Here is a 13,249-nt window from a genome sequence, read left to right as displayed (position 1 = left end):
AAATTGTATTTTATATTGGGAATCAGCACCTTGTCATCAAAATATAATCTTTCCAAGAAGGGTATGCAAGTTTCAAATACCATGATTGTTTGCTATCACATTTTACAAACACTCTAAACCTATAAACAAAAAAATGGACTTGACGTTTTTTCCTTAAACACTAATGGTTTAAATAGTCCAGGGAAAAGACTCAACCTATTAAAATACTTGAAATTAAATAAAGCACAAGTAATATTTTTACAAGAAACCCACTTCAAAATAAATGATAGCTTTAGCTGGAATCCAAATGAATATCTAAGATTATCCAACTCCTCATACACTAAAAAAACAGAGGTGTTCTAACATTATGGAAGAAAAGCATTATCTCCCCTCAAATCTTATATAATTATGAAGATAAGGAAGGACTTCTGACAATGACAATAATAAAATTTAGAAACAGAATTTGGACACTGGTCAATGTGTATTGGTTCTCGGGAATTGGGGTAACAACAATAAAAAAAAATACTTAGAACTCATCACTAACAATTCTAAGGGTAACCTGATTTTAGGAGGTGATTTCAACTGTTTACTGAATTATTCAGAAACTACTAACATGAGACCATTCCATATTACTCCTATCGGGAAAACTCTCAAAAAACGGGCAGATAACTTACAGCTATATGATTTATTTTATCTTAGAAATGATAATTCATTAGAATTTTCCCACTGTGATTTTAGATACAGGACTCAAACCAGAACTGATAAAAGTTTTATATCCCAAGACCTAAAAACAAAAATATCACACTTTACAACAGTCCTGTGCCCTATGTCTGATCACAATGCACTTATTTTTAATCTTCAAACAGATTTTAAAAAACTGTCTCTCACTAAAAGAATACCAGCTTATATTTACTAAATTGAAACAGTTCAAACCTTGGCTTGATACAGAGATATAATTTTTCTTAGATACAAATCTAACCAGTGAAGTAAATGTATTAATTCTTTGGGATTCATTGAAAGTCTATCTATATGGCAAAATTATTGCATGGTTTAATATTAAAATGAAGGAATGGGAGTCTGAATTATCTAATATACAAAAACAAATTGTATTAATTAATAAAGATAATACTAACATCATTTCACACAAGAAAAAGGACATTGAATCCTTAAACAAGAACTATAATGACATTTTAACTCATAAAACCAACTTGGCCCTAGAAAAATTAAAACTAAATTCTTTCTCTGTATCTCCAAAATATATGCATAATCTAACACAAAGAGTGAAAAGAAACTCCATTGAAAACAATATTGTAAATGTGCTTCATGAAGGGAGAAATAATAAAAAAGTTTCTGATATTAGTGATATCTTAGATGCCTTTAAGTATCACTTTTTGGAACAATACAAAAATAATGACTCTTAACATGAATTTACAGACCACAGTCTAGACTTCCAGGAATCTAAAAGTCTACCAGAGAGTTTGATTAATGAAATTCAGAAACAAATCTCTCTAAAGGAATATAATGAAAAAAATAAAGAAAGCATAAACAATAAATCACCGGGCATAGATGGTATTATTAATGAAATATATAAGCTTTTACCATACTCAGCTATATCACTCTTACACAAAGCCCTGAATTAATCTTATTTACAAGGTATAATTCCACCCTCGTGGAAATACTCATTAATTACTCCCATACTAAAAGAAAATAAAGATCCTCGTTTGTGTAAATCATATTGGCCAATTTCTCTGATTAACAATGACTATAAATTAGTAATATCTATTCTAGATAACAGATTTAAGAAATCATTAACCCATCTCATCTCAGAAGATCAAATGGGATTTATTTATAATAGACATACTAAAGATAATATTCAAAAAAATATAACTATCATAGATATCTTAAATAGGGATAATCAAGAGGCTCTTTTAATCACTCTTGATATTGAGAAGGCCTTTGAGTCATCAAACTGGAAATATATTTTTAAAATTCTTGAATCATACAAATTCCCTATTCAATTTATTACTTTTATAAAAAAATATTTATTATAACAATTTAGCATATATAAAATTAGGTCCATTTATGTCAGAACCTATTGAATTACTAAAGGTACCAAACAGGGATGCCCAGTGTCTCCAATTGTATTCGCTTTACCAACAGAACCCCTTTCTTTGGAAATTCAATCTGATCCTAAAATCATAGGCCTAAATATAAATAATCATTTTAAAAAACAACCACGACAAAGCACTCAGGAAACCAGTGTAACAAAGCCAATACATAACGTAGATTTGGGCAAAAAACACAATTTTAATTCCAAAATAATGTTATTTGCAGACGATATCTTACTTACTTTAATAAACTCTGAAGAATCCTTACAGGAATTAGATTTACTAGTCAAAAAATGTTACTATATTTCTGGCCTAAAAATCAGTAGTTCTAAATCTAACCATATGCTTTTAAATAAAAAAAATCTTAATGATAATGCTAATTTGACTACTAATGAAATAATTGGGAAGCAGATTTCTTCATTGAAGTACCTAGGGATTGACCTATGTAAAAATATAGACCTAACTTTAAACACAAACTATAAAAACATTATAAACACATTAAAAATTGAAATGGAATAAATTACATCTAAAATTTGAAGATAGATTACAATTAATTAAAATGATCTTATTGCCAAAAATAAATTACATAGCTCTTTCTATCTCTATATTACCCAGTAAAAATATTTTAAAAGAAATAAACAAAATTCTATTCAAATTTTTATGGTATCCTAAAAAGCATAGGATAGCTCTAACTAATCATGTTAGACCATGGGAACTTGCAGGAATAAATGTCCCAGATTTAGAATCCTACATTAAAGCCTCTAACCTCAAAACAATATTAAATTGGATAGACCCCACATATTCTTCAGCTTGGAAATCATTACATACAAGTATTATCTTAAATGAAAATAAGCTAATAAAAAAATACAATTAACCAAATTAACTAACAAACTTTGATATGTACTCTGTATCAATATACAATATAATACTATTAAATTTACTAATCTAGATTATTTAAATCATATCTATAAGTCCTTTAGAAGTTTCATAAATAACAATATTGACATTAAAGTATGGATCCAGCTTCTATTCCCCTTTAAAACTACAAAAAAACTTCTTCAATAATAGCTTAGATACACTCAGCTACTGGAAAAGAAAAAAATTACATACTGGTATCATTGCACAAAGAACCTAGTTGCACTAGATGCACAAAATTTAATCAAAGAGTATGATCTACCATCATCAGACTGGCTAGTTCTCAATAGTCTGCTTCCATTCACTCAAGATTTGTGCAGAACAATACAAAGCTCTTCCTATAGCTCATTACCCAAATTTATAATTCTTATGTATGAAACACTGCATGGTGAATTTAATTGGAAAAACTTAATCTCAAAAATTTATAAAATTGTTATTACTTATAAAACTACTCCTAATCAGAAATTTTGGGATTTTGTTACTAGAGATTGTACATTGTCTCTATCTCCTACAAATAAATCAAAAATTTTACACTCTCTTAAATTAACCTCTAATTTACAAATATGGAAGATTTTCTCATGTAAATGTTTGCATAGAGGTTTTTACACTCCTAGTAAAATTGCTAAATTTAACTCCTCTGAACAGGTGATATGTTGAAGATGCTCTCTAGAATATAAGGCCGATTGGTCTCACATCTTTTATGATTGTTCTCACATTAAAAAATTTTGGAATAATATTGAAAGTTTTCTCCAAGCCATCTTTACTGATTCCTTTATATTATCAAAACATTTAATTCTTCTGAATGTAAATGAATCTATTGTATTGAATAACAAAAATAAATATCTTCTTTGGACAATTCTAGCAGTAGCCAAAAAATGTATTACAAGAAGATGGAAGTCATCCTTCATTCCAACCTTACAAGACTTCATGACTCTTTTGGTTGAAGTAGCATCAGTTGAAATAAAAGTTAAAGAATCAAGACTATACCCAAGAAAATGGACTAACCACCCTTGGACAAATGTTCTATCTTTTATTCAGTCATTAAATTCCGATATGTCTCCATCTAATTAGTCATATTCAAAGTATGAATGAATGAATATTGTACCCTACTTTACAGTTTATATAACTTGCTGTTCCCTTTATTTTCCTTCTTTTTTTTTCTTTTTTTTTTCCTTATACACTGCTTGAGGCCTTTGTAAAATTTGTGCATAGTTTTATCATAATTTGTTGTTCAAATGATTGTTATTGAAAAATCAATAAAAAAATAAAACAAAAGTAAACAGAAGCCAGCATATACCACTAATAAATCCACATTTTACACATATTAGAAAAAGTCTCTACACCCACCGCATACCCTTTTATTACAATGAACAAGAAATTGAGGCAGCGTTCTGTGCCTGTCACATACCTAATAATTATTACAGTGAACTTTAAAACAGTGGAAGCACAGTTGTTACAAATGCAGCCTCACACTTGGTTCTTCAATTCAATTTCCACCCTGTGGTACCTTCTGTGTGTAGCCTGTATGGCCTCTATACCCATGTGATTTTCTCTATGTGCTCTAGATATGTGGGTCATTCTACAAAAAGTGTACATGTGTGCATGTGTGTGTGCATGTGTGTGTGTGTGTGTGTGTGTGTGTGTGTGTGTGTGTGTGTGTGTGTGTGTGTGTGTGTGTGTATGCATGGATTCTACAGTAAACTTAGCTCCCTATAACCATGAATTAGGCTGCATAGGTAGTGAAGACTTAATGAATGAACGAATTTTAAAATGGATATTTTAGAGAAAGAATTCTTTTTTCCCTAGGCTGCAATCAAATCTTGCATAGTCATGAGTGAGAACAGCTTGAATAGAGATATGACTGTCATTTTCTTGAATCACATTGCATATTCACTTTATGTAATACCTTGCAGTTAAATAATATTATGACTTGATGGATGTATAAAGGCCACTGAATCAAATTGCATCACAGTTCACCAAACATATGGCAACATTTCAAATTCAGATACTCAAAATATTTGAAAACAAATTTCATTTTGCATGAGCAAGTCTGTCCACAACCTCACATACCTGCACTACCTAAATATTACTACCACTCTGTGGTCATGCAACCCATGTCTTTTCTGAAGTTGTTGAACCCCAGAGTTGTAATATTTAAGTAGTGTGGTAGGATGTCCCTAGCAAAAATTAGCTTAATTCAGAGAATGCTGTTTATTTTTTTTTTTAGTCAGCCTTTGGTCAGCAGTGATTTCCAAGCAGAGTTAATGACCTTGTACGTACTTTTCTTGAAGACAGCTCATTTCGTTATTTATGTCCATAGAGCAGAGTTTGGGGATTAAATGCTGCTCTAACCTTGCACTGATGTGAATGGGAGATGCAGAAAAATGATGTATGATGTGAGTGCACACATTTATATATTGAACCTGTTTTCATTAAATCCTGAATCATTATCTCTGATCCTCAACTCACTAACCACAAGGAGAAGGAAAGCCATGCTTCCCCCAGTGTCCAGTGCTGGACCCATGTTAAAACCCATCACCAAGTTTCACAGTATCAGGTGTTGCTGGTTTGTGCTTGACAACCTAGGACATGATGAAATCTAACCAGACAAATACTGACTTATTCATTTTATTTTGCATAGATAGATAGTTACATGTGAGTGGGTGTGGCTATATCTATATAGGTAGTTGTACATCATACACGCACACATATGTTAGGAGAAATGTATTTATGATCCCACTCAGAAGTGTGTGACAAAAAGCAAACACAAGGAGATATTGGCTGTTACGAAGCTCAGCATGACAGATCAGTTAACACTAATACTGACAGATGTGGAATATCTAAAGTCTGCCTACATAGTGTTTATATGCACAAAATGGTGAGTAGCAGACAAACAGTGGCATCTTTACTAAGAAAGCTTTTATCACTATGGCCTATATTTGCTTGCAAAGAGGTCCAGGTATTACAGATTAATTAATTCATAGTCAATTTATTCCTGTATCTACATTGTAACATCTTAGACAAGAGAATAATTATTCTGGACATTGTGGAACTTGTGCTTTTCTACAAACAACTAAGATTTAAGATTAATGCTAATGTAGAAAAGGTTTTTCTCAAAGATCAATAAAAAAATAAACAATAAGGATGTCTGCTCATGCAGCTGCAGCAAGCTCCTTGCTAATACATTTACTTCCACATACTCACCTCATACTATACTCTTCAGCCAAACTATAAATGCAGTATTGTTAATCAATGCCTCTACTGCAGTCCCGCATCACTGGCATGTGTCAATCAAACCTTCAATAATCTGCACCTAGTACAGCCACTCCTTCTCCCCACTGGAGTTACTCCTTTGGGGTAACATTCTAAATGCAACTAATTTAAATTTACACTATTGCATAAATAATGGCCTCTGAAACAAATTAGCCAAAACTATAAATAGGTAAGACTGTTAGAAGAATTTTGGAATATGGTGGCAATGTTACAGAGGGATGAATGCCAAATCCAAAAAAATACATATTGTTTAGAAAGTGAACACACCGACAGATGTGGAATTTATTTTGCTTTTACAACACCCCTTTCATGTTTGAAGTAATTTGAAACAATGGTTATTACAATGTTATTTGATATTAAAGCACCAAACATATAAACCTTTTGGTTAAAATATTAAAGTTAACTGGTATACTTATTGTAACTATACCTAATACTGTTATATTACTGTCACATTAAGTGTCTGAAGGAGAATGTGTTTATTAATTGCTTATATTTAAATTGCTGTAAAACGGACCTTTGAGCCTTACTCTGTCTATTTGAAAGCTGATGAGCCAAAGTGACAGAGACCTTTAAGGATACAGTAAAAACTGAGTTTTAACTTTCTCAAAAAAAAATTACTATACAACTCTGTGACCAAACCAGTCAACAAAAAAGTAAAAAATGTCAAATCTATCCTTAATACCAAATGTTTAAGTAAATAAGAATTACATGAATTCTATAAAATGATTAGTACATATTATAAAGTAGGAAGGAGAATAGACTGATTATCTAAATAAATTATAGTGATTATACAATAAAAAGTATGGCGCTAGCATAGTATAATACCTTTAGAATTAGACTGCACTGTAATTGCTGCCAACTTCAGACTGGTATTGTCACCAAATAGATTAAATGGGAAGTGTTTACACAAAACTAAAGAAAAAAGAAAAAAAGTATTCTTACTGATTCCTGTTATTTGTAGTGCTGACACTGATTGGCAGAAACAATGCATTCATGCAATGCTGCTAACTTCTTCCAAGCATACCTCCCAACCTCTTAGCACAAAAAGTCTGGACAAATCAAAAAATAATGAGGGGGGCAATGCCCCAAAAATAGGGACAAATTTTAAATATTGCCCTTATAAACTTAGAAAGTTACTAGAATAAAAGGTCCTGTGTTACCATATATTTTCTGTAGGATATAAAGTCTGAAACTCAAATGCCTGTCATTATTTACTGAATTCAGTCCTTGCTGATTTGCCCCAAAAATCCAGAAAACCCCAAATTTCATGAGAAACGGACCAAAAATATGGAAGAAAAATCTGGACATTGTGCGAAAATAAAAAATGCAGCTAGATCAGTGTTCATACATACCTCGTACCACACAAGAACAGCTCTAGCTAGCTAAACAGTTATAAGCCATAAGCCATTATATATTATACCCCTTGAATCACATTTATGTAGAACTTGTCGTACACAACCTGGAATTATGCAGTTTCAGTTTCTAACATGTTTGCTGCCAGAAATATGTCTTAGAAAGTATACAATGCATGTCGGGTCTATATTATATAGACTAAAAATCAAAATATTGAATGCTCACATGAGTGTAAATGCAGAAATTCGAAATCACTATTTTAGGGGGCTGTGCCCCACACCCCCCCACTAAATGTATATTCCAACTCCAATAAATAAAAATGCTGGCAGGCAGAGTTTCATAGGCACAAATCACTCAGGTGATGATAAACCAAAGGTGTATTTAATGATAAACATCCACAAGAAAAACAAATAGAACATGAGCGCTTTCGTTAAACAAGTGTTAACTTTATCAGACACCATTAAATGTAAGACAACCATTTATATACATATAAAAACACTCTGATTGGGTAAGCAAAGAGAGGCAGCTAGCTAAGCAACACTGAGACAGAACATTAATTAACCCCTTGATGACTGTGTTACAATTGAAACTGTTGCATCTTAAATACAACTAAAACTTGTAATTAAAAGATAAATTATTATTCTCATACTTGTGTCATGAATGTTTATAAATAAAATAAAACTAAAGCCAAAGTCATTTTTAAAATCTCATGTTAAATATTCACATAATGCTAAAATGTTTCCCAAAGCAAAATACATGCAAAAGTGCCTGTGCTTTACAAATGTTTTGAGATATTTTGTTCCTTTCTAGGGCTTTTAATTTCAATACAGGAAAGATGGATGTCCTGTCATTTATCCCTGACCATCTATCTGCCTGTAGTAAGATTTGCCACCTTAACTCCTTTAACTCTAACTGAAGTCCCCAAGGCTTTTTGTCACTGGTGTCTACATGGTCTGTTGCCATAAATGTGAAATTGTGGCCAGTGTTGTCTTGAATATGCCTCGCTAATGCATTGTTAATATTATTCTTTCTTATGGCATAGTTGTGTTCATAAATTCTGGCGTGAAATTTCCTTTCTGTTTTGCCTACATAAAATGCTAGGCATTGGTCATATGTAGCCATGTAGACCACTGCCTTGGAGTAACAGTTATATTTACCTTTTACATAATGGTCTATACCATTCAATGTAAATTTTCTGCCCGATTTCACCTTGTGGCACCAGTTACAAGTCTCACATTTGTACATCCCTACACATCCTATTCTAGTGTAGTTAGAACCTTTCCTAAGAAGGTCTTTTAAGTTTGAGCCCCTTCTGTATGTAACTATAGGTTTTCTCCTATTTGTGCCCTGATGTCCAAGTCATCCATTAAAATGTCCCAGTTCTTATAAAAAATGGACATCAAGTGGTATGAGTCGGAGTTGAATGTAAGTACCATAGATCTACAAAAAGTACTTTTTTTCCAACTCAGGTCTCCCCTCTTCAACTTCAGAGGGGCTTTTGTCTAGTGTGTTTTCCCCAACTATGGGCTTGAAATGCCCTAATCTTTTACCTATCACTTCCTGCGTAAGCTCATTAAGCAAGTCTGCTGGGTACTCCCTCCTCAAGAACATGGTTTTTAAGTTGTTGCATTCTATAAGAAAATCTTCTCTGGAGATCATACAGGCTGCTCGAAGTAATTGCCCTTTAACTACCGACCTCTTTTGATGCTTGGGGTGGGAGCTAGTGTAATGCAGGAACGAGTTTGAGTAGGTCTCTTTCCTATGGATCCTAGTAGCATAATTTTCATTATGTGTGTCTTTGTATAAGTGGACATCAAGGTAATTCATATAATCCAGGTTAATCACCCAAGTGAACTGCAGGAATGTAGTGGTGGTGTTAAGGTATCTCAAAAACTCTTCCAAAACAACCAGTGACCCATTCCATATCAAGCTGATATCATCTTGGTATCTATAATACAGTTTGACCTTAGAATAGTACTGAGACTTTGTTTGTGTCTTTCGGCTTTTCCCGGTTAGGGGTCACCACAGTGGAACTCCGGTCCGCTAATGATTGGCAGTAGAGTTTTACGCGTTGGCTTGCCGGGCCTAATGCACAACCTTCAATAAAGGAACACCCATTCATGTATGTCGCTACACAGAAGACGCTCTAACTGAGAATCAAACGGGCAACGTCTAACTGTGAGGTGACAACGCTACCACAGCACCACCACCGCAGTTTAGAATAGTACTGACACTGAAATACATAATTTCTTTCTCAATATGCCATTACCATGTTCGCGAATGCCCTACCACTAGTTGAACCCATTGCCACTCCTATGTCTGCAAAAAGTACCTGCCATTAAAATTGAAATAGTTGTTTCTTAAAACAATTTCTAGTAATTCCAAAATTAGATTAATTTTCTCCTGGTTAGCTTTGTATAACAACAGTAGGTCACCAACCCACTCGAGACCAGTTTCTTGTGGGATGACCGTGTACAGGTCTTTTACATCTATAGTGACCATGATGTCACTTGCATCATACCTGGTTTTGTTCACTTGTTCTAAAAATGCCCAGGAGTCTTTACAAATTTGGCTTTCATTATGCAATATTTTCTTCAGCTCATGGTCTAAAATTTGAGCACAAGCAGTGGTAATGGAGTCTCTTCCATCCACTAAGGGCCTCATAGGTGGAGCTGAGAGTCTCTTGTGGATCTTGGGAATACCAAAGAACACTGGTATCCTTGGGCTAATGATGTTAAGATAATTATGTAAGGAAAGGTCAATTCTTCTTTCTAGAAATATGTCAGTGAGTTGGCTGTAGATTTTTCTATATGCTGCATTTAATTCATTAAGGGACACTTCCGTGTAATTTTCTGTGTCTAACATAGCCAGCATTTTGTCACTGTATGTGGAAGGGTCCATGATTACAACCCCTCCCCCTTTGTCAGGTTTCATAACCCTGACGTCATGTTCTTGCAGTTCCAATAAACAATCATGTTCACTTTGGTTCATGTTGTGAAGTGTTTAAGCTGGCCTGTATTTGTTCTTATTTAGATTATACAGGTCTAGTTCACAAACTTTTTCATACATTGCTAGCTTCGGGTGCAAAGGGGGGTTGTAAGTAGAACTGATCTTAAAAATGCTGCTTTCACTGACATTAGTTTGGGAGGTAGTACCATGTAGTAAGGTCATATTCAACTTTCTTAAATAAAGTTTCAGATCTAACATAGTGTCTACAACATTAAATCTCTTACCAGGTACAAAAGACATTACCTTAGACAATAAGTCAGCTGTAGTTTCATTTATACATAAAGTAGAATAATTGTATACTGAAAAGTCTTTTTGGTGGTTAAAAACCACTGTATAGGTACCTGCTTCTTGAACAGAGTCCACTGGTGTTGGGGGGTTTACATTAATGAAGGAGTCATTAACATTAACATGGTGACCAGAAGGCACTAGTGGAGTTGCTAAGCTCTCCAGTTCCTGTTTTTTGGCCTGGCCCCCTGAAAAACCTGTGGTTAATGGCCACCCTGTGGTTGCTGCCTATTGTTTAAATGGCTTTTGTTCCTAATTCTTTCACTTCTCCTGAGTTCTGGGAATTCAGCATCATAGTTTAAAATCACATAGTCAGTCTCTTCAAACCTACATTCATCATTGCCAGTTACTTCAGGAGGGTGTGATAATAGCTTGTTACTTTCCCCTCGTGGGGCTTTAAATTTTTTGTATGAACCGGGAGGTTTAGGGTAGGCCATACCATTAGCATAGTCCTGAACATCCCTGTCCAGCTTGTTCAGTTTACCAGCTTTCAGTTTTGTTATGTGCTGGTCAATGCTAGTGTAAATCCTGAAATGTTCAAATCTCATGTTACTATACTTATGATCCTCACGGATGGCAGAGTCTAGAATTGCAAGGTCTTTGAATAACAGTTCAGTTCACTGTTGTTATGTTTAATTAAAAGCTCTCTCTCTCTCCATAGATATATATATATATATATATATATATATATATTTAATATTCCAACTCTTATAATATATATTCCAACTCCAAGATCACACTACAGTGAGGAAAGGGCAAATATTCCGATCCTCACTGTACTGCGATCCAAAAAAATAAACATAGAATTTTTGCATTTACACTCAGAGCGTTCGACATTTTTACTTTTTGTCATTCTAAAGTAGACCCTGTATGTCATTCCACTCTAAATCAGAAGGCAGTACGAGTTCATAGGTTCGTACTAGGCTAACTGCCCTTGTGAGCCATTTTAAGCCTAGTCAATTATCCCTTGTGAGACTCAAGCCCTGTACCTTCTTCTCCCTCTGTCTCTCTCTCTTTCTCTCTCTCTCTCTCTCTCTCATTAAATGCAGATAGCTTCCTCATTTCAATTAAAAATCACCTGGATGAACAGTGAATATAAATATCTAGGAAACTTTGTGATTTCCTTCCTTAACTACAACAGTGAAAAAGGCTCCGTGTATTCTTTGTTATGAAATCATTCTAAGTGGTTGAGCAAATGAACAAAGATCATGAAACAATAGGTAGATACTCGGACCCAGTGCAAAACATATTTAAAATCTAAGTCAGTTTTATAAAGTACATAACAGAAAGCAGAGGGAGAAATAATTCAGAACTAAGCAGAGCATTTAAAATGTCGAAGAAATAAATTGGCTTGTATAGGAAAATGTGGTGCTTTTCAAAAGTATGAAACACAAGGTTAGTATGCTGCTTTGAACAGGTGCCCTAATTATTAAAAAACACGATAATCAGGCCACATGTTGTCTTCTGATAAGCCTTGAAAAACTGTTAATCTGTGTATAGAATGAAAATGTTTAAGAACTGCAGTATAGTAGTTTCAGTAGTTGCACTGCAGTTGAAAATACATATATTTTAAAATGTTTTGCCATCAATATATCAAAATACAGATGCATTTTCAATCTCTCTCTGTATATGTATATATATATATATATATATATATATATATATGTGTGTGTGTGTGTATAAATATATCTATCTATAGTGTGTGTGTGTGTGTGTGTCGATGTGCATGTATAGTTAATTGAAACAAACAAATATGAGTAGAGATTAACATTTTTTGGTGTGCTCTGCCAGGAAATGGGATATAAAATCATTCCAAGGTAACAGATTTTATTTCGGCTTACCTTCTTGCTAACCTTGCTGTTCTAAGGCATCATGGTACACACACTGTAAACAATGAAGAAATCAAGTAACATGTAATATACCAAAGACTTACTTCAAGTGATAACATTCTCAAAGAAGGTTGCATTAACAAAGAAATACATAGATAATTACAACAAACGTACTGATTTATGCTTGAAATACTTTAAGAAGCTTATAATAAATTCTCGAGAGAGCTATAATGTCTCATTATCATATGTTTATTAATTTATTTTATACATGTGTTAACCAAGTAAGCCCACTGGGCACAAAAATCCTTCTTCAGGGATAACCTGGGAGTACTGTCTGGTTAAGTGATTTGCTTAGCGTGACACAGTAAACAAAGGAATCAAACTCTGTAGTCTGTGGCTACAAGAAATGAGTCAAAATGCAGTTTATATACATATATTGTATACATTTTAGAGTTATTCCATGTGCCCCAGAGAATAGGCACTGGAGTCTATATAGTT

The 13,249-nt window shown here is 33.6% G+C and overlaps 1 protein-coding gene across 3 annotated transcripts in view; it reads left to right on the top strand.

Moving 5' to 3' along the window:
* KCNC4 (potassium voltage-gated channel subfamily C member 4) overlaps window positions 1–13,249 on the top strand; it is a 541,475-nt gene that overhangs the window by 415,013 nt on the left and 113,213 nt on the right. The gene's annotated exons all lie outside the window — the stretch shown is intronic.

The sequence above is a fragment of the Protopterus annectens genome, chromosome 7.part0 (assembly GCF_019279795.1).
Source record: "Protopterus annectens isolate FY-2018-M chromosome 7.part0, PAN1.0, whole genome shotgun sequence".
Taxonomy (NCBI): Eukaryota; Metazoa; Chordata; order Ceratodontiformes; family Protopteridae; genus Protopterus; species Protopterus annectens.
The sequence above is the reverse complement of the archived record's forward strand: the minus strand, read 5'-3'. Positions and strand labels throughout refer to the sequence as shown.